This window comes from Amblyomma americanum, chromosome 3, assembly GCF_052857255.1.
Source record: "Amblyomma americanum isolate KBUSLIRL-KWMA chromosome 3, ASM5285725v1, whole genome shotgun sequence".
NCBI lineage: Eukaryota > Metazoa > Arthropoda > Arachnida > Ixodida > Ixodidae > Amblyomma > Amblyomma americanum.
The window spans coordinates 103,599,435-103,622,454 of NC_135499.1; the positions used below are offsets into that span (position 1 = coordinate 103,599,435).

At 42.7% G+C, this 23,020-nt stretch overlaps 1 pseudogene; it reads right to left on the reverse strand.

Moving 5' to 3' along the window:
* The window catches only part of LOC144123946 (uncharacterized), a 51,099-nt pseudogene extending 28,290 nt beyond the window's left edge, over nucleotides 1-22,809 (reverse strand).
* Between the last annotated feature and the right edge of the window lie 211 nt (nucleotides 22,810-23,020).

A 23,020-nucleotide genomic window follows, 5' to 3' on the forward strand; every position in this document is an offset into this window, starting at 1 on the left:
AGGAAACAGCGCGCAGACATTCTTGTGCATCAACTATATTTACCGACGCTCTTTAAGGAGTAGTGCCTGCACTTTGAAACCTCTTTCAATGGGGTACACAAAAAGCGTAGACTGAGACCATCCTCACGCACGATAGCCTGAGTTTCGTTCACAGCAACGCTTCCTTCTGCTAAAAATCCGTCTATAACAGTCTTCTCAAATCAAAATTGCTGCAATACTTTTTGGCAGCCTTCATCCATGTTCAAAAACGTGTCCCAGTCAGCTCTAGCGGGAAAAGGACCTCGTGCGTACGCTTTTCCAACACACATAAGCGAGAAAAGACTTTCAAGAACACATTTTTCACTGAAGCAACAAGTTCATTCACGTGACTCAAGTGTTTCCTCACCTCTTCGGAGATAGGTGGAGTCCGTGGGCGACACACGTCACGTGTAACATCTTGGGGGAAAAAGACCTGAGGAATTAAGCAGGTTCGTTCATATAGAATGTTTTGTCAGTGCATAGCAGAAAATTCTTCTTGCCCTCTGGTACACTGGCATGCACAACTTTCACTGCGGCGTTAAGTACGCGAGGGTCTCCACTTTTGCTCTCTCTAATGGCGCACAGTTTACGAGAGCAGGCTTCGTTTCCTTGTCGGCTGCAAGCTTCCCACAAATCAATGAGGCACTCGATAATAGGTTGCGACTGCATTTTCGTCTACAGGGATCCAAATGCACAAGCCACTGATATCATCTCAATCTTTGCAGTATTCTTTTGTAAAACCGCTGCACGTAGTTTTGCGCTGGGTTGAGTCTGTACAGTTATACGCTTACAGTACTTCAACACATGGGCATTCGTGGCGACAAGCGCCCGCCACACAAAAATCGAAGCTAAACGTCTCTTTCATTATGTCCGAAAGTGTATTAGTTGCAAATCGATGTGTGGATGATTAGGGTTAATTGCACGTTAAAACTGATAAGGCTGCTGCAGTTCTTTCATTCTGTGTCAGGTAGTGCTTCTTCTCGCACGGTTTCTGCATTCAAATGCTCGGATAGAGAAAAACCATGCAGCTAATAAAAGACCAACTGGAACGAAGTCTTAGTATGGATACAATCCCCCTTAAATCGCAGGGTACATAACAAAACTAATCGCAAGATAGCTTCACGTTCTTAGCTAACCAGTACTGCTGTTCATTCATTTAAGAAGCTCTTCAGGTTATCGAGAATTTTCAAGCCAGGCCATATTGGAATGGACGTATTACGTACAGCGCGAATTGATAGGATGGTGCTTTAAATACGGCTTGGCACACCTACTATGGCACGGTGGAAAAGTGCTTCAGAATTTTAGGCACAATTACCTTGCCTGAACGCTGTGAAGACATCGGGAGCACGAACGCTCAGCTGCATCCGTTTGATAAGTACGCCAAACAGCGAGATTTGGCGAACTGTTTTCGTAGAAGTGGCATTTAAATAGAGTCTTTCCCTTCTTTGGTCTAAACGAAACGAAACTCGGCATTATTTTTCCACATTCCTGCAAAAAAACAGGCCTTCCCAAAAGCTTTAGTAGCAGCGTCTCCTCGCTGAAAGAAGGACGAAATCAGACTAACGAAAGCAGTAACCACGCGTACCCCGCTAAGAATCGAAAGAGCCTTGAAACTGCGTGAAGGAATTCTGGCTTCTTGTGCACTAAACATTTGAATCTCAAACAGGAGCGGAATAATGTTGTAAAAAATTATGTACCACCCGTCGAATCCTTGGGAACCTGCTGTTACTGTTGCAAAGGTCTCCGTACTTCAGCCCCGTCCTCTCAGTTTTGTCCTCTTTGTTTTTTTTAAGCCTGAAATGCATCTTGCGCCAAGTGCAAGGTGTGTCACCGAGCGGCTGAGCATTCGGCGGGGGAAAATTGCAAGCAATGCAAAAAGTGTGAACCACGACTTGATGAGATAAAGATTCTGGCCAGGAGCGGTGATAGTAATTAAGGCACGAGAGGTTTTAGAGGCGTACCACATCAGAAAAAGAGGAAAAGGGTGTGTCAGCGATACATCTGTGGTCCTTGTTAAAGCCGAGATTTTATATCTGGAACGGTTTTGTTTCTCGCACGTGAGATTTCTGTCTGCGCAATCCTAGATTTTTTGTATATTTGCTCGCTTTTCAAGGATTAAAGTCAGACGAAGTTAGCGCTGATCCTACGTGTTCTTCTACTGTGTGTGCGCTTTTCGGCGCTACTGTTTTTCTTTCTGGAATCCCCGCGTGGACTGAATATCTTGCTTTCGATTGGGTAAAGGCTATACGCAATAGAACACGCCCAAACCATGGCTGAACTAGCCGGGAAAGAAAGAAAATGTTTCAGTCTTCTCATTTCATCCTGAATTCTGAAACTTTACAAAATGTCCTACCAACTATAGAAAACGTATGCTAAAACTCGCCTGGTGCACCACCATGAATACTCTCTTACGGGATGACGCCGACATTACACGAGTGCCTGTGTCTCAAATACCTTACCTCATTACCATTAACAGCCAGTGTATACACCACACGTAGCGCTCACGGCTGCATGTCCCTCTCACCCGAAAAAATCACGGGGCAAATGTTAAAATACTCTTTACCAACAACTAGATCTCAACTCGGAATATACCTCCTTATCGTTTAAGCAGATTGCACAGGTTATCCAGTTTTTGTTTGTACGGTACCTATTTTTTATCGTTCTTTTTAATTTTTCCGCTCGCAAGTCTTCTCAATGCTTTTTGTTCTTTCCTTTTTGTTCTTTCTACCAAGTGTTTCTCAGTAAGGTGTAGGTCTCGACAAGCCTCCAGAAGGCTTTTTGACTGCACCCACCACCCACAGCTTTGCGTATGTACCATGTAATGCTTAAATAAATTTGTGATGCTGATATTTGCAAGGCCCATTTTTTTTTAGAAGCCGCCGCGGTGGCTCTGTGGTCGTCGGCTGCTACCTGAAAGACGCAGGTTCGTTGCCGGCAATAGGGGCCGCATTTCGTTGGAGGCGAAGTGCTAGAGGATCGTGTACTGCGCGTTGCTAGTGTCCATTAATTAACCCCCGGTGGTTGAAATTATCCGAAGCCCTCCACTACGGCGTTTGTGACAGCTTGAGTCGCTTTGGGACTTTAAGCCCCATAAAGCCATAAAATCTTTGTTTAGGTACGCGCGTTGTCCTTTCCTTGCGCTTGAGTTTTTGACTTGCTCTTATGTTTGATTTCTTTCTTTCTCTGCAAATATGATGTACAAATGTTTTGTGCTTTTTTAATTGCTGTTTTTCCACTCGTCTACCTTATGCTCGAGCCTATTTTAATTGTGCTTTTCTACGGTTCATTGCCCTCATTTTTTGGTATTGTGATAGATATATGTGTTTATAATGTGTACTGTAGTATTGCGCGCTGACTGCTGCAATGGGCGGGTGCATTGGCCCAATCTAGCAGTTTTGGATTTTTGCCTGTGCCGCAAACAACACTTGATAATAATAAAGATTTATTTAAAGGAAACAAAAAGTTTGCTGGGATACGGTGGCTGCAGCCTGCACAGAACAGGCTAAATTTTAGAGATATTGGAGCGTTCTTTGCGCTTTAGTGTTTGCCGTTAGGCAGACGATCATGGCGCTTTTAGATTTAATTTTAAGTAAACTCTGACGAATATTATCTTGACACCATGGCGAATATCAGGCTGAACATGAAGTAGAATCTCTCTGAGGTATTCCTGAATTATCTGTCTTGAGGGTATGAAGCATGAAAAATTAATCGCTCAGTAGCCCTGAACAGTGTAGGAACCAGCTTCGATGAAACCGCAGTGCAATTTCGTTTTTCCGGGCCTTAGACCACCAGGCCATCATCGCCGACTCTCGTGCTACCTGCTCTAATCAGCCGCCAGATACCTTTCTGAATCCTTGCCTTTCATATTTTATATACTCCTTCTTCCCTTCCAAACACTCGCAAAACAATGCTACTGCTGTGGCCTTGCAATCGGCGCGGATGGGGCAAGAGATGAAACGGCTCACCCATGCTGACAATGGTATGAAGGAGCACACGAAATTGAGATGACGACGAAGGTGCCAAAGGACGAAGAGCCCCCTGTGCACCTCGAGTGCGCCGCCAGTACGCACTATTGCCGCTGTGCCACTGGAAATGTGTAGCACTGGTTCGCCGACTGCAGTATCTGCCTAAAGATTAATATTTTGTAGATACAATCACATTTTCAGACATATGCTATGTAAAGGAAAAACCCTGTGGCGCAATGATGTGCTATAGTAACTCTATGTTCAAAAGTAGGGCGGAGAAGAAAATAGAAGGCGGCTCTATTTTTTTAAACTTTTGTTCAAAATATTTTGTTAAAGTCCTTGCTCTTTCTGGTAAATAGCGAATTAAATTAAGTCTATTTAATTGAAAGTTTATTGGCTAAATAATCAGGCATCACACTCGGACACTTCCTCCCGGTGGCACTGGATCATAAAACTGGCACATACAGTTCAACATCATTCTTAAACATCTGGTGTTGCCATGATCACGAGCAGTGCTTATAATTTAATTTCAACAACAAGCTTCCAATTAACAGAACATCGGTTGTTGTCATGCTTCTCGTTCATGTTTAAATAGTCAACATGAACTTTCTCCCCTGATTTTCGATGATTTGAAAGTTATGTTATCTTCACTACCTCAGAGTAAAGGTGCCTCGCTCTATAAGCTGAAAGGTCTCAAAGTTGGCCTCGTGAAATGCGTTTTTGTAGGTTGCATAATAATTAAAGAAATATGATAGGCTTTCGTATGGCTCAATGAGGACCTTATTTCACACCTTATAAATATTTCTTTATGCACGCGTTAAGAAATTACAATGTGTAAAATGCTCGAGGATCAAAGACGATGTAGAATGCAGCTAAAATAATTCATTTGTTTCGGAGAAACGCGTTATCACGCCATTTTCACTCAGTCCCACGGAAAAAGCGGACATCACTGTCGTCAGCGGTACTTATAAGCTTTTCGAAACTCCTGGTTGCATCATCTGTCTTCCATTGAAAAGCCGCAAGAAAGCAGGTTTGCTTTTTAGTTACTTTTAAAATAAACATAATCCCCCCACAGCTATCTTTAACTGGGTTTGTACTGCCTACACATAGTGGAAGGTGATACGTCATCATTATTCGCGATTATTTGGCCTGTTTAATTATAAAAATGAAAATGTGTTTGTATGCAATCTCTACGCGGCTGAGAAGGCTGCGTTGTAAAATCACATGTATGAAAATATGGGAAAACCTTTATTGCGATGGCAAAAATAAACACGCAGACAAAAAAAACTTGCTCAAGACATTGGCTTTATTTCCTTCCATTGAGCTTCCAGAAGATAACTGGATAGCAATGCTTGAGCGTGGGTCAGCTACCATTTCCAGCCGTACCACGGCGGTTAAAATGTTTTTTTATCCGTAATAACGGTGGCTTTGCAAGCACGTGGAAATTAATCTCGCAACAAAACGGCACGCCGGAGACATCTTGCACACTGAAATGATAATTATACTATCTAATGAAAGCACCCAGAATGGCGAGTAGCATGCTCCAGTTTCGTAATACACATGTTTAAGGTGGTCATAAATTATCAGAGAAGTTACGTTTTACAATATTTTCAGAAAATGCAGTTCTATATTCAGCATACAAACAGCCCCATTCTTCATTTTATGTTCAAAATTGACGATTTAAAGTTGACATTTTCTTTCAGTCCAAGGGACTGAGTGAGAATGGCGTGATAACGTGTTTATTCGTTTTCAAATAGCGTAAGCAGTATGTATTTTAGAAGTAATTAAGATATTTGGAGCCTCCAGGGTGGCGTAGTGGTTACTACGCTTGGCTACTGACTTGAAATACGAGGGTTCGATCCTGGACGTCGTGGTCACATTTTAATTTTTACTTAGAAGCTGCTCCGCACCGCGTGGCCAACCCACGTGACCAACCACGTTACCAATGGCGCCGCCACGGAGCTCAAGTGGTACCACGCTGAAGGGCCGAAGAGGTGGCGTAGTGTAGCTATCGCTACAAAAAAGTTTCTCATAAACTCGATATGTTAAATTTTCATGACTGTTTAACAATAGTTTAGAAACACAGATAAGTTAGAACATGTTATGGAAAGCTTCATACGAGACTGACAGTAAATATCATGTGCGCTCACTACAGAAGAAACAAATGCAAGAGGAAGCGAATTGTTAACAGAGTAACAGTTTGACGTGATGCAGGAGAAGGCAAAGTCGAGAGAAAAGGATCAAGTTAGAATAATTTTTCATTATAACTGAGAAAAAGTTGACCACGTATTATTAAGCAACGACAAAATGAGCAATAGATTAAATTACTGTAGCGGCACTATCACCATCAGTAGTGCTGCGCCGCCTCGGCTAGTGACATGCGCTCGCGTTGGCTACGTTGGGCCACGCGCGGAGTAGAATAAACACCGTGTTGATCCCTGGTTCCCAGCCTATTCGCTTCGTCTGCGTCGCGCTCCTTTTATTTGTAGGGGACTAAGTCCCTGTCCCCTACAATTACAAATATCACGTTTTGTTCTTCAACCACTGAGTTTAAGACGTTCGTATTCAAACTAAAGGGCGCGTCCCTCATTATAAGAACAGAACACGGCACACTAGTATGTTATGAAACAGAACAGAACATCACAGAGGAAAAACGGCACAGCAACAAAAACAGCTTACAGAAAAAAGCAACGTGGCGACATATCAGCACAGGGAAAAAATCTGCGTCCCAAATCAGCACGGCGGGCAAAACAGCACAGCGACAAAGCCCTGCCCCGAAAACAACAGCACAACATGAAAACACCACAGCTGAGTACGGTGCAGCGCTTCGGGAAGGGTGAGCTATCATAACCATAACCGCAAATGGTAAATCACAACACATAGGGCAGCGACCTTTGGAGTTAGCGAGTGCTCGTTTCAAAGACTCAGTAAAAAACTGGGTAACGTAATTATCACGACCTAAAATTTTCATTTTTTTTTTTCAGGGCGGGTAATGGAATGACTAACGCTGAAGAAGTTCTTCTCGAAACGACGATTCTGCGCTCTGACCATTATGGTGCTGAATTCTGGCAAATACGCCCGACTGGGGGGTTACACAAGTTCTTATTCTGCAAAACTCTCGCTATTGCCAATTGAACCTTCAGTACTTTTTTAGGAGCTAGTTCCAAGGTCTTCAGACAGTGAAAATATTGCCGCGTTTACAACAATAGCCCCTCGGCGGCTGTTAGGAGCGCAGCTAGTGCTCCACGTTGTTCGCTTCTGAAGAAGAAACGGACGTTCCGCTCTGGCCGTCTATGGCGTTTCTCTGCCGTCTGGACGTGAACTACCAACACCATCTACTACGTGACAGTATCCAATACACGATGCTTACTGTTAACGAAGGCAGGATGCCCGAGCCGATATTTTCAGGTTTTTTGGTGTTTCATCAGGACGCTGCACGGTGCAGTGTTTTTCTCAGGCTGACTGGCGGTTACTTTACTTAGCGAAATGAGGCAGACAGCTTACCTGAAAATTCGTACATCAGCTTCCCTTGTTAAAGATAATTCTATAATTCGGCTGTTTTTTTTTTTTCGCTTGGAAGCCAATTATAAACGACATTGCTGACCAGGTAGGAGCGAAACTGAAGTTGTTCGGAGAATATTGCGTGCTAGATGGAGAAATAAATTGCCGAGAAGATCAAATAAGCTTAAACAATGATTTTGACAAGATAGCAGAATAGTGTTCGAAGTGGCAAATGGCTCTTAACATAGACAAAACAGTATCAATGACTACAACGAAAAAGAAATTCAAACTTAGCTTCCCTTACTGCTATAGCAGCTCTGCACTCAAGACAGAAACCGAGCACAAATACTTATGCATCATTATATCAGGCAATCAGGGGTGGACAGCTCACGTAGATCACGTAACAAACAAAGCGATGCTTAAGCTCATGTTTCTGAAACGAGTCCTGTGGTATTCTACTAAAGAAGCCAAGCTTTTGGCGTATACTACTATCATTCGCCCAATACTAGAATACGCAAACGTCGCCTGGTTCCCGTACACGCAAAATAACATTACTACGATTGAGGCTGCCCAGCGAAAAAGTGGGCGCTTTATCTGCAACAGATATAGGCGCACCGATTCTCCGACGCTGATGCTATCTGAGACTAGGCTTGACACGCTAGCTAGTAGTGCGACGCTTCACCATCTGAAGTTTCTGTACATTATTTTACATAATAATCTTAGTTTATTCTGCTACATACATTACATTTAACAATTCCAGAGAAATGCGTCACAATAATGAACTACCATACAATAATATTTCTGAGCAAATAATACCTTTATGTTCTCATTTTTGCCGCGAGGTGTGCGCGAGTGGAACTCTCTTGATGATTTAGTGATTGTACAGCCAAGTACAGAGAAATTTTTGGCGCTAGCTGGCAAAAGTGTGTTATCAGGAAAGAAACTGTGATTTTTATTTACTTTTTGTAACATTTTAGGGTTTTTTATGTATTTAATTTTTCATGTAATTGTATATTTCATGCATTTATATTGTATTTCTCGTGATCATTTATGAAGAGAAAAGGTGATGATTACTTATGGGTTATCTTTGTATTGCCTTTTCCAATGCCTATTTTTATTGTCCCCATAATCATCACTGTACTTTTTGCATACCTGAAATAGCTAGTGTTTATGCCTGGTCGACTGTTTGCCTGCGGCCAGAACCCACTCCTGTAAAAATCCCTGAAACAAATTCCTAAAAAAAATCTCTTGGCAGTATTGATAAATGAATAAATAAATAAATAAATAAATAAATAAATAAATAAATAAATAAATAAATAAATAAAAGAGAAACGCAAATGTTCGCAGCATTTAAAAAAAAAAAGCAACTTCTTTTTAGCGTAGATGTAAGTTATATTAGAACATTACTTTTCAAAAAATTTGACCTTTTATTCAGGAACCGCTAGAAACACCTAGCAAACACACACCTAACCAAATACAGGTTGGAATGTACTGAAGCAGAGTGCTAGAAATGAATGGAGGGAATTTCGTTCCACTGGATGCTTATTGCCCAATCGGGCTTCATAATTAGGAGGGCGCAGTAAAAAAATTGTAATGGGATCAACCGGCAGCAGTTCAAGCAGCGCAGCGAAGAGGTAGACGAAGTGCATCCGGGATCTTGATTGACGCCATTATTTAATTTAATTCAGATTTTTGCTTTAAATTTTAGTTATTCAACCCCCATAGCTTTGTTTCCTCGATTTTCATTCCGATATCTTCAAGATGTCTCAAAACTTGTGATTTTTTTCACAGGTTCCTGTATTTATATTTATGAGCCGCTTTAGATAAACCTCCATGACTTTTTTACTCCTTGTACCTGCACCAAATCCTCACCAATCCGTCAACAACAACAACAAGAACGACAACATTGAGTGCGTCCGTCGTGACGCTTTTCGACCAACGCCCACCGACCTACGCTTCGACAATGTTTGCCTCTCCATCCAAATCATTGAACACACAGTGTCCCCATCGAATTAGAAAAGATAAATCACACTGTTGGCAAAGCGCAGGGAGCGTTGGTTTTAGTCGAAGGGCGCATTGGAGGAAGTGTATTGCAGAATAAAATATGACAAACACTACTAAAAGAGAAAAACACTATGAACTTATATGTGATCACATAGTACCCTGGTTACTGGCCAAAGTCAAAAGATGAAAAGACTTTTCGGGAGCATTACGGCTCCCTTGTTCAATAGTGGCCTAGTGGTCTGGGCGTCCGCCTCGGCTGCGGGAGGTAGTTGGTTCGAAACCCACAGCAGGACACCCACCGGTAAAAATGGGTACAAGCCATCCCCGGCCCGGCGCCCGGCTTCTTCAGGGGTGTGTGCTTAGAGGAGGCTCCACAAACCCCGCTGCGCTCCTTCGGGGGCAAACCCAGTTTCGAACAACTCAACCTGCAAAGGTGGTTCGTGTTTCACTCCCCAGTGAAGAGTTCGACTCAAGACTCGTACGCTCTAACCAGCGTCAGGTTCAAACACTATGGTCCTTCGTCAGAAGCGATTCAGAGGATCACTACGGTCATGGGCTAGCCCGGCTTTTCGGCTGTCCTACTTTGTGCTCCCTTGTTCAATAGTGAACAAGGGAGTCGTAGTGCTCCTGAAACGTCTTTTCATCTTTTGACTTTGGCCAGTGACCAGCAATCTGCATCACCATGATTCCTGACCAGACGGTATGCCGTCAAACCCTCGACTACATTTAGTACCCTGCAGGGATAATGGCGGGTTTCACCGCAAGGTGGTTTTTTCTGAGGTTTTCAATGTGAAATAAACTTGTAAATCCTCGTTTCTATGGTATTTATGTGCTCAATGTATGCACTTTGCGGCATGATCTTTTACTCTCCGCCATATTCAAGTAGCATGTTTTGGTCAGTGCTAGGTCCATTTAACGGGAGAGAAATAATTTACTCTTTGTGCGAAAACGGCTCCGTAGCGTTAAAACCGTAGCTGGCACGCGTCGCAGCCCGTCACCCTCTAGTGGGCAGTCACGCTTGGCAAAAACGCGTGGGATGCCGCAAGGCACTGACGTCATCACCATAAATACCACTCTTCCCCTCCTGGAAGAACTAGTCGACAGCCGTGGGGAAAGGAAACAGGTTTGAGGATGCCCCTCCTTCCCCCTGGAGTAGCAACACAATACCCCTTCTCTCGGATAAAAAAGCAGACCAGGTTCAAGATGAAAGCGGCTGGGTTCCTCCACCTCATGCACTGCGCGAGACGCCACTGTTTAACGCGATATAATATGGTACATGCAGACATCGGCGTGTCGCCTCCGCGAGATACACAAGAAGTACGATGATGCACTGTCCTACTCATGTAAAAGTGACTTGAGATTACACAAAAGGGAAAGACCCCGTCACCGCCCTTGAGATTTTGGAGAGTGAGGTTGGGGCCCTAAGGTATGGAGTCTTGATCGTTCAAGTTTAATCTCTCGCGTCTACATCATCAGGCGAGACAGCAAAGCGTGGCCGCAGGCGGCAGTTCACAGGCTATTAAGTACGCGACCACCGCAATGCAGCGCAAGGTGCTGGAGGGAAGCAACGTTCAACCCAGAAGTACCGGCAACAACTAAGCGATAATCAGTGCTATTGCATTTACGCATCATCACATATAGTGACGGCACTCATGTGTATACAGATGGTTCGGTCTCAGGTAGAAGTTCAACCTACGCCGTGGTCATTCCTGCGAGACAGACCAGTATTATTCAGGAAAACTTTGCATAGGACCACCTCCACTTGGTCAGAATTGGCCGCTCTTCGTGCGGCTGTGCAGTACATACGTGCACAGACACCTCACAAATGGGCTTTGTTCTGTGACTCAAAACCAGCCTTACAGTGTCTTAATTCTGCTTTACGCCATGGCAATCACGGTCAACTCGTAGCTGAATTAAGACATCTCCAACACCAGGCGCAGGAAGAGAGTCATGACATAGTCTTCCAGTGAATACCGGGACACTCTGGCATTGTTGGAAACGACGCAGCTGACGCTGCAGCCCGAGCAGCTCACGGCAGTGCCAACATTGTCCAGATACCGTTGACAAGAGCCGACGCAGCAAGACATCTGCGAATGCTTGGCCGAAGAGAGCTTTTAGCGTCATGGTCCTCTACTAGCAACTCCACATGCCGTCTGCACTGCCTAGAACCCTTACTCCGACTCACTCCTCCGTCCGGCCTTTCCCGCTGCGATACTACGCTGTTGTGTCGCCTGTGGCTGGGAGTGGCGTTCACAAATGCCTACTCCCACTTAATCGCAATGGCAGACTCTCCTGCGTGTGAGATGTGTGGGTGCGAAGAAACTATAGAACACCTTTGTAACTGCACTCGGTTTCAGCGTGAGCGCGCAATCGTGGCTGCAACACTCCGCCGTTTAGATCATCGGCCCCTTACTGAAGCAAAGATTCTAGGTACTTGAAGTAAGCCTTCATCGCAGAGGACAGCTTTGAAGGCACTTTTAAAGTTCTTGAAGGACTCAGGACTGAGAGCAAGATTGTGAACCATCAGTGTGTGCAATGTGTACCCTGCAAGTAACGGCCAACGGACACGTGAAAAAGTGATCATATCCCTTTGTTCTCTCCCTTTTCTATCTCTCCCTCCGTTCCCCTTCCCATATGTAGGGTAGCATACCAGGCGCTGCCTAGTTAACCTTTCTGCCTTTCCGTCTTTCTCTCTCTCTCTCTACGCATCATAAGAACTGCTTAGGTGCCCCCATAATTTTTGTCGTATGTTTTTGTTCTAAGCACTTTTCACGATGCATGGCAGAACAATTACGAAAACAGCCTTTTGTGCCGATCAGCAACTGGCTTTTCTTGAAATGCATTTTTAAAGGCAATTTTTCTAAAGTTCAAGTATCAACAAAAACGATGAGGACACGACGTACACGAGGCATCAACTGCATTTTTCTAAGTTGCAGAAGCCAACAATGCAGTTAATAGAAGGCAATGCTTTTTATTGTTTTCTGAAAGTATTTCGAAAAATGAACATCTCTTTTGTTCGCAAACTCACCTCTGGCCCGCAAAAGAAGGGGCTCCACATATGCAATATTGATTGATTGATTGATTGATTGATTGATTGATTGATTGATTGATTGATTGATTGATTGATTGATTGATTGATTGATTGATTGATTGATTGATTGATTGATTGATTGATTGATTGAATTTTATTTCTCAACATTCATACAAGGCATGCTTGTGAAAACAGCTGGATCCCTAGCTAAAAGCTAGTTGGGATCCATGCAATTCAGTTTCAAAGAAAATTGCAGGCATAACTAAAATTAATTACATACATATAAAACCTCATGAAATTAGAAATACAAAAATGGGTACATAGAGCAACAATATTCAGAGCACCAAGCCTCTTTTACAAACGCATACAAACACACAAAAATACATGAAAAGAAAAAACGCTGGCTTCACTCATTGTTTATAATATTTCTTCAATGACTCAGGAAAAGTTTTACTATGTTTGAGTTCACTTGGAAGCTTGTTCCACAGCTTAATACCAACATGGGCCATCAATATGACAGCCGCCATTTTGTTTTCTGTAAAGCACTGGAAAATACCACCGGCGTGTCTAATAGGATTATGCGGTTTTAGAATATGGCCAGCGAAAATACAGGAATGCTAACAATACCCAATTCGTTCCTTCGCACTGCTGAAGCTATGCTGCTGCGATGTTCAACCTAGCTGCCGGAGAATAAATTGGCGCACGCGACGCAGAGAGCTATTTCTAAATAAATAATGCACATTCTTTTACCTAGGTATAACATTTACACGAGACATTCGATGGAATACCCACATTGAATGCTTCGGCTCCAAAGCTTCTTAATCACTTTCGTACATGAGGCGCACTATATACAGAGCAACTCCTTATGCAAAGTGGCTCCCAAGAAAAACGCTCGTTAGACCGCTAGTTGAATATGGCAAAGTAGTGTGGGACCCTCAAAACGCACCCAGTTATCTCAAGCTTGATTGGATACAGCGGCTGGATGCAAGGTTTGCCCATAATAAATACCCCCGCAACAAATTCTTAAACAGAACTCTGTAAACGAGCTCATCTTGCGATTCTAGAGAGTTGAGTTGAGTTGTTTGCTACAGATGCAATTAGCCTTGTTTGTTCTGCCGGCAATAGCTCCGCCGTAGCGTCATTTATATGTTAATAATGACCTAAAACCTGTCGGATGGGCCCCGCTATTGCGCACAGTCACTTATAATAGTACATATTCCACTCCCGCAGTCACCAGCTATGCACACTATCACTCACAGCAGAACAAAGTTTACTCCAGAAGTCATAATCTATGCACATATCAGTCACAGTAGAACATAGTCCACAGCATAAAATGGTCCACACCAGAAGACACCATCCACGCACACATTGAATCACAGTAGACCATATTTCGTTCCTGCTGTCACCATTTAGACAAAATCAGTGTCCTGCAGAAATGTTAAAAGATTAAGGCGCACAGCCTACCTACTGCATATCTGGTTTCCACTCGGGTAGGCAATCTCCTGAACTGTACTTTTAAGGACTCCGTTCTTATTGAAGGAAGCGAACGTCACATACCTCATTATAAACAATTCTCTCAAAATAAACGAACGATATTACTCTGAAATCAAAAACAATTAAACATCAAGGCACCGCCATAGTAAGCTGATCCTATTGCCGACAATATGGAATTACTGTTTCAAGGTTAGGTCCTTTCCGCGAAGCTGCAGATTGGAACTCTCTTCAAGACTTCTGTTTTGTCCACATCTTTACCTGAATACCTCTATCATTTAAGTAAGTTTGTACATGGCACTAGCTCACAGAGGTAGTGTTATTCTCCGGTTATGGAAGTAATCTGCTCTCCTGGTTTCTGATGTGATTCATCTTTCTTTGCTTATGTGTGTATATAGGGAATATTTTGCGCGGTCGTTCTCATACCAATGTGTTTTAGTACCACTAATATTACTAATATTAATTTTGATCTGTGACTGTTTTGTTTTCTTTTCTTGTTTAAGTCTCTTGCTGGGGCCGGCAGTATAAGTTATCAAATTTAAGTGTGCCCGTCCACGTGGTAGAAGTCCATCACAATTTCGCTTTTTACGGTTGAAAAACTATGTGGTGAATTTTTCTTACTTTTTGCTGAATTACTACTCGCATACTGATGAATAAGTACTTAAGGCCGACCCCGTGACTTCAATTAGCGCAAAATAAAAACAAAATGTTGGGATATATACATAGTCTGCATCGACGTTCTAGCTGCCGCCATCTTTCGGTTCAGAAAGCGCTGCGAAAGACTGGCCGTTTGCTTAGTCCTCTCATCGTCAACTGGTTAATTTTAATGACAATACACCAGAAGCTAGGTAGTAAAGGAGAGGCGGCCTGTTGTCCCTGGTGCTATGGGGTATGTGCTGTTCATTGTTCGCGGTAGTGTTGCCGAGGGATGAATAATAGCAATAGGGGCGTTGATTGTAGTAGTGAATAGGTGAAGTTGGAGAGGGAGTGCAGGGCCGCTAGCGTTGAAGAGACCACTCCTCAAGGCACAGGGACAAAGGACCGTTTCTTGAACAGGATATAATCCTGGGCATAAATAAAGGCTGCGTCGCGTAGCGAAGCGTCTATAATGGTGAGAGGGAAGGCGGCAGGGGAGCCCTGGTCCCTAGCACAGCCGGTTCCGAAGCGAAAGTAGAAGGTTTTGCCCATCGCAGGCGCATACACGCGCCGTAGGAACTGGCAGTTTTCAACCAGTGCTGCTGGAGTAGGAGGGGGACGCATGCGCAGTAGACCTTGTGAAAAGGGCGAATTCACGCCCTGAGTCTACACCGGCGACAAACTATCTCCGTTTTCCAAGTGTATACGACGCACTTTAAATGACATCGAAACCAGCGTGCTATTTATTAGTCTTCATCGCCTGCGCGTTGACGGCTCGCTCAAGTGCAGCTGTAATTAGCCTCCCTCGTTCAGGTGTAGGGCGACGTTTCAAAGATTGAGAAAGAAAATGTGTCACTAAAAAAGGAAAACATCGCTTTGTCTGGGGAGTACAGTCAACTTAGAAAATTAGCTATGAATTCAGAGCAAAGGGTTACAAAACTAGAGCAGTACTCGAGAAACCTTAACCTTAAGCTCAAAGGTATTCCGCTGATGAAGGACGAAAGCCTCCCAGATGTGTTAAAGCAGCTAGGAGACGTCATCTAGGAGCCAATCAGTAAGGATGACATAGACGTTTGCCATCGTGGGCCCAAGAAGGATGGCGGCTGTCCGAATGTTGTTGTGCAATTTCGCACACGCGGAAAACGCAACACGGTCATTGAGAAAGCCCGGAAGACTCCGGTCAGCCATTCAGACCTTGGGTTCACTGGTAATTCTCTGGTCTATGTCAATGAACACTTGTGTATGGCTCTGAAAGAACTGATCAGCAGGACTGTCGCTCGAAAAAAGGATAAGGGGTGAAAATACGCTTCAACAAAGACAGAAAAATTCTTCACAGGAAGACGGATACGTCACGTGTGCTTCGTGTAAGCTGTGCCGATGATTTAGAAAAGATTCAATAAGGCTGAAAGACGCCCCTCAGCCACTTATGCTGTTTGACAGTCATGCCTAGCTGCTTGTTAACACCAGATGACGTAACAAAACTGCATCGGACAAATAATACTAAAAATTGCTTATCATTTTTTCACCTTAACGCTCGATCCACTCGCAATAAGGAGGACGATCTGTATGCTTTTGCTTTCTTCCTTTGGTTTTTCTTTTGATGTTATCATGCTTTCTGATACTTGAGACCAATATGAAAATTAAGTTTTTAAGTTGTCAGAGTATGACAGCCTTTATCTTAACCGTCCTTCTAGTAGAGGAGGCGGTGTACTGCTCATCACAAAAAAGGCCTTATCAACAGAAATAATTGAAAAATACACACAAACAACTCAAGATTTCGAAGTCTTGACGGTTATTTCTTCCACAAACACCTTTACCGTTCTGTACCGCCCACCATCTGGCAATATACCAAACTTTCTTTCATTTTTGGATAAGTTTTTTGGAATGCGTTAACTATAACAATTACAACCTTGTATTAGGAGGCGATATTATTATTAATATGATTCATGGCTCAAAAGCTCGATCAGACTTCATTACAATACCCGATGCCAACACCTGTATTAACACCGTTAACAAGCCCAACCCAATTCATGACGTTACTGAAAGATTATTAGATGTATGTTTAACAAGTATACACAATGGGAAACATCATTCTAGCCCCATTGGCGCCCACATCAGCGATCACTTGCCAATAATTCTCATTACCGACCACGAATTAACATAATCATTCCAAGCAACGCGTGACATGACTTATCAGGATATCAGGATATATTTACTCTGGAACAGTTTCGCAATAAAATATCTCAAATTCGGTGGGAAGAAGTCTACAACAAATCGCAACCGGGCACTGCTTACGACACTTTTCTGTCAAATTTTAAGTTTGCTTTTAACAAAATTTTTTGCCGCAAGGCAACAAACAATACAAAGACTCGTAAACCATGGATAACAAACCATTCTTTAAAACTAATTTAAAAAAGGACGCTCTTTTCAAACGTTTTATTGAAACAAAAGATCTTGAAGACCTGCGCGCTTTTAAGGCTTTCAGAAACAAAGTGACAAAATTTTAAGACAAAGCAAAAGAAATTATCTCCACAATCTTTTTTAACACTGAAGTTATGAAGCGTAGTGACGTTGCATGGCAAAGACTTAATATGGTTCTTGGTCGCGACGACCGAAATTCACAGAACCAAGAAGGCTTGGTGTTAAATGGGACACCAACATCAGGATCATCACTTGCTAACGCATTCAACGAATTTTTCGCCACCCTGGTGACGGATTCCCATGATTCAAGGAGCTTAAAAAACATTAGATATTCCTTCCATGACAGCGCATTTTTAAAACCAACTAACTCTGAAGAAATTTGCGAAACGTTTCTCACCTTCAACAACAGCAATTCATGCGACCCGGATGACTTACACATGCGCCCCGTAAAACACGTCAGACATTATCAGTCCCATCCTTGAGCCTGTATATAACCTCTCCTTCGCACATGGAATATTCCCTAAAGGTATGCAGATAGCAAAAGTGAGAGCTCTTTTAAAAGGCGGCGATAAACATAGCCTAACCAATTGCAGACCGATTTCTATTCTTCCAGTTTTTTCAAAGGGATTAGAAAAGTTAATTAAAATAAGAATGACTGAATTTTCTGAACAGCATAACATTCTAGCTAAATCTCAGTGCGGATTTAGAAAGAGACTTTCAACTGAATTAGCACTTCTAACTCAAAAACAATTAATTTTGCACGCAATAGAAAACAAATTACTAACTCTAGGAGTATTTATTGATTTCTCGAAGGCCTTCGACCGCATAAATTAAACTACATTACTAGAGAAACTTGCAATCTACAAATTTCGAGGGGTATTCCTAAGTTTAGTGAAAAGTTATCTCCAGTATCGCCAACAAAGTGTGCTCATTAATACTCACATATCTGCAACTAGGCAAATTAACTGCGGGATGCCTCAAGGGAGTATCCTCGGCCCATTGTTGTTTAATATTTATATTAACGACATAACATTTATTGATTATTCAGCTACATTTGTTATTTACGCCGATGATACTGCCATATTTTTTACTTCACCTACACTGGTGGACTTATTCGACCGGGAAACCTTACAATGTTAAAATTGTACAAATGGAGCTCTGTAAGCTCATTAACAATGATCACTACTAAAACTAAAGCCATTCTCTTCATGACAAAAAATCAGGACGTGTCCGTTACTGACAACCTAATGATCGGAATATCAGTTATTGACATCGTCCATTCCTACAAAAGTCTTGGGGGTCATATTCGAGGAACATTTGTCTTGGAATTCTCATGTCGACATGATGGCTAACAAAATTGCCAAAGTAGTTTGAGTAATAAATTAATTAAGTTCGTTAAGTTCGTTTTTACCAACCAGAATAAAATCAGTCACTTATAACTCACTCATTCTTTCGCACATTAGCTATTGTCATCTGATTTGGGGGACTACCACTGCCTCTAACATTAACAAGCTGTTGTTACTGCAGAAAAAGGCAGTGCGCATCATTTCCGACTCCTCATATGACGCTCATACAGAAATCCTTTTTGATAATCTGAAAATCCGTCCAGTCCGTTTTCTGTATAATGACACATTACTAAAATGATACTTTAGAACAAGAAACCAAGAAAATATTATCATTGCAACATTATCGAACCTGATGAGAAATGAAAATGTTTATGAAACACGTCACCATGAAATATGGCACATTCCATCAGTGCGCACCAACTACGGCACTCAGTCATTACGCGTGAGATTACCGTCCCTACTAAATATTCGTAATCTATGAAAAAAAATTTTTAAGCTAAAAGAAAACGTAGAATAAAGACAGCGTCTTTTTCTACAGTTTTTACAACTTCCATCAACGTGTCACTTTCTATTATTTTTCTAAAGTTCAGATTATTGGCTTTGTTATCCCGTATCCACCTGCGCTTCCTTGCTGTCATCTTTTGTTTTACTCAGCCATTATCCTTGTATCTGCCTTGTATTATTACCCAGAATGTTTTTTTTACTAGTATATTGTGAATTGTTTGTCCACAGATATTAATAAGAGACTTGTTCATTTAGTTTTCAGTCGTGACTCTTTATTTTCTGAATTATAAATTTGCAACTGACGTTGCCAACCATCGTTTATACATGTCTGTACGAACATGAATTGTTAAGGGGCACAGACCCCGTCAAGCTGTCTTCACAGCTTTTTGTCTGTGCTCCAGACATCTGCAAAGATTTCGAATAAAGATGAATGAATGAATGAATGAATGAATTCATTGTCTCACGGTTGAGCAAGTGAGAGAAGTTCCGTTGTTATGACGTCTCGAAAATGTTCACGCGGTCTCATTCGTTATTTTTCTCTTTTTCTTTTTTTTAGCATCTCTCTTGACGCAGAAGGAACGCATAAAACCTGTATGCAGCAAACCTGTCAACAACTTGCGTATGCACTCTGTTCGTGATGGCGAAGGCAACGAGAAACGAGAAGGCAGAATTTCGCGCAGAATGATGTCACAGTGCGATTTGTTCGGAAGAAAAATGAGAGCGCCAAGTTTGTTTTTCCACCGCAGGAAGATATGAGACGTGTAAAGACTGACGTCGTGAGGATGCTACGTGTTCCAAACCCAAATAGGCGTACAAAGCGACTGCAAGCGTGCTTCTTGTTTGACCTTGAACGGTTTCCAGCGGCTTAACTTTCCTTGGCTTTGTTTAGAAGAGAAAAGGTGGTTTCATTGTTTGAAATACAGTTTTAAACACCCTATACATCATAGGCTTAGTACTGGGTCCTAACGCTCCCGGGGCGCTTGTAAAAAAATAATTTGTAAAAATCAAAATCTATCCCACTCCCCCCTGCCTTTGGGTGGAGTGGGACGGTAGATGGGAGGACTGAGACACATGTTATGTTATAGGGAAAACACTGAACACTGTACGAATATACTTAAAATGACATACATGAAGCACGCTTGATGTCGCTTTGTGCCACCAATTGTCTTTGGTACTGGTAGATCATCACGATGTAAGTCGTCTTTACACTATTTACATCTCCGTGTAGTGGAAAGAAAAAATTTGCACTCTCATTTTCCTTGCGCATAAACCGCACTGTGACATCAATCTTGTCAGTAGAACCCTGAGTAACATTCTTTGGTGCCACGATCCCACGAGTTCTCTCTCTAACGTTGTATATGCTGATGGGCTTCCCTGGGCGGGTTATGAGCCATTCGTTGCATGCAGCATTGTAACAAGATTTTAACGCCCCATAAACCAATACATCAAGCGGCTGCAGCCTGTGGCTGCGATACGGAGGAAATGTCAGCAGGACGACGCCCCTCTCCTTCGCCTTGTTGACAGCGTCTATGCAGACCCGGCTTTCATGATTGTCAAGGATTAATAAAATCGGTTCTTCCTACGAGCACCTTGCATGCCTTACAATAAGTTTTAGTGCAAGTAAAAACAGTTCCGCTGACATCCACCCTGATCTGCCTGCAAAACCCCGACTTCCAGCTGGAGCAACGTTCAAAACAAAATCTTTATATCTCCCCCGGGAGAATATGAACACCGGAGGCAAAGTCTTCCCTTTAGCATTAATAGTCCGCAAGACGGTAGCCGATTCGCCACGTTCTACTGATGTTACCTGGCCGATTTATTTGTCTCCGCGTGCTCCGACAGCCTTTGATGAATTGTGTGCAGTTGTGAATCCAGTTTCATCGCTATTACAGAGGCGGTCTGCGGTTAATTTGTGGCGATCATAGAGGGTTCAGAGGCTGGACAGGAAAGCGTCAACATTGTGCTTGTTAAAGCTTGTGGCCGTATCAAGACTGGTGGCTCTTGGATATCGAAGTGAGAGTTCCGGATTGCGATTCATAAAGACTTTAACCAGTCTATGCCAGCCGATGTGTTGCTTTCCCATGACGGCTGTCGCTTCCTGTTTAGAGCTGCAGCAAACTGGTACGCCAGTGAGCGAACCGGCAACTGTGTAAGTCCGTAATGCATCTTGCTTGCCTTCAGCAGATAGTCCTTTAGAAGTACTTCGTCATCCTCTGTGAAACCCATACCGCAGGGCAAGATCGGATTTGAACACAATGTTGCTACTCCCTCCAGCTGCCTTGTGCTTCTTCACTGCTAGCCTCAGTGATGACTTTGGTATTTGCAGAGCTTGCGCCCCATCCCATACACTTCTTTTCTTTTCGCGAACCAACCTCAAATCCTCCGGTGTCAAATTGTTCATGGCTTGAGGCCGCTCAGGATGTTCTCGTTTCTATATCCCTGGCACCTTCCTGCAAATTCAGGCAGGTCAAGCAAGCATGTACACACAAGCATGCACAGATAACCACTTTCACTTGGGTTTTACTTATTTATTCTATGCATAACATCCAGACCTGACTACAGGCTAATATTAATTTTCATGACTTCACGATCAACTTGAAAACGAATTCAAATACGTTTAATCATCGGAGCTGCACATATATCTTTTTTAACTATCATTGTGGCATTACACACGTGACCTTAAATGCGCACTATGGAGCGTATATATGTGCTTCATAGCGAGCATTTAAAGTGGCGTTTGTAATTCCACAGCGATAGTAATTATTACACTGCCTGTTAATTAGTCTTCTTACATGATTCCAAATGCCCTGAGGACTAAAATGTATTATAAACTCTAACCGATGATGTCTCTGTTAATGCTACTTAATCCTGCTATTGATCCGCTGCTCAGAGCATCGCTCCTGTTGTGCGGAGGAATGGGACAGTGTCCCGTTTCACCCTCAACTCAACTGTCCCATTGCTCCCAAGTCATGTCGCGCAAGACAAAATGCCTTCAATGGCAAAAGTTTTCTTGTTAGGCCTGAACTAACTCTTGGCGAACAGATAACAATGACGCATCCTCTCGAGAGCGCATTAGTCTACAAATGCTGCCAGCGATTTGGATTTGAGAAAGATTCAGTTGGAATGAGGAATACTTTCTTTTGAATCCGTAGTCAATGACTTTCTGATCACAGCACGTTTCGCTAAGCGAGCACGTCCGCCATTACAGCCAAACACTGGCTCTGGTGGTGCCATCTCTTGAGCTGTTTGTGAAGTTTTTATTTAACTATTCGCTTGAGAGATGCATTGACTGTCCCATTCCTCCAACTGTCCCAAACCTCCAGACTCTCCCCTATAGCGTCGCCATTGTCAAATGCAACTTTTGTCTGTAGTTTAGCTTCGTCCACATGCAAGACTGTCACACAGAATTCCCCCACAACAAAAAAGTAGTGCGTTGTTAAATCTTTTCTTGTTACTTAAACAAGAAGCTAATCAGAAGAAAAAACTATCAGGCCTAGAATTTTTATACTGGCTTCTTTTATGATATAAAACATTAAAAAGCTGATTTCTTTTAATGTTGCGATTGTCTAGCGGAGTACTACAGGACGCCGCTACCTTCGTTCGGTGTTAACCATGCTGTTTGTTTTTCAAGTTGTATCCTACTGTAGCTTCGTTCTTCTCTTTTTTTTTCTGGTCTTCAAACCGGGCTTTCATCTTGCCTAGGTCATGGCTTGGGCGTCGTTCGACCCCCAAGTTTGAAAAGCGTGATATGGGAAAAAAATAACTAGCATATTGTTGCGCCAATTACGCTGCATGAAACGGCACTGCGTGCCGAGAAGAAGAGTACGAAGTTGAAACGCGAGGACACGAACAGTGGTTAGCCTCACGCTGGCTGTTCACTGCTTTCACCCATTTTCCCGCTCGTTTTGTCAATAAACCCATCCGCGTAACATTATGTCTACCTATACTCGAGCACACGACTGACGCTCACATGTGCCACACCTTCACCTACAAAGAGCAGTCAAATTTTTCATATCTCATGCCTTTACTAACTTCTTCAAGAACAGTTTATTTCCTCGCCACATTGCTGTTTTGGACACTTACAAAGAAAACATTGTTTTCTC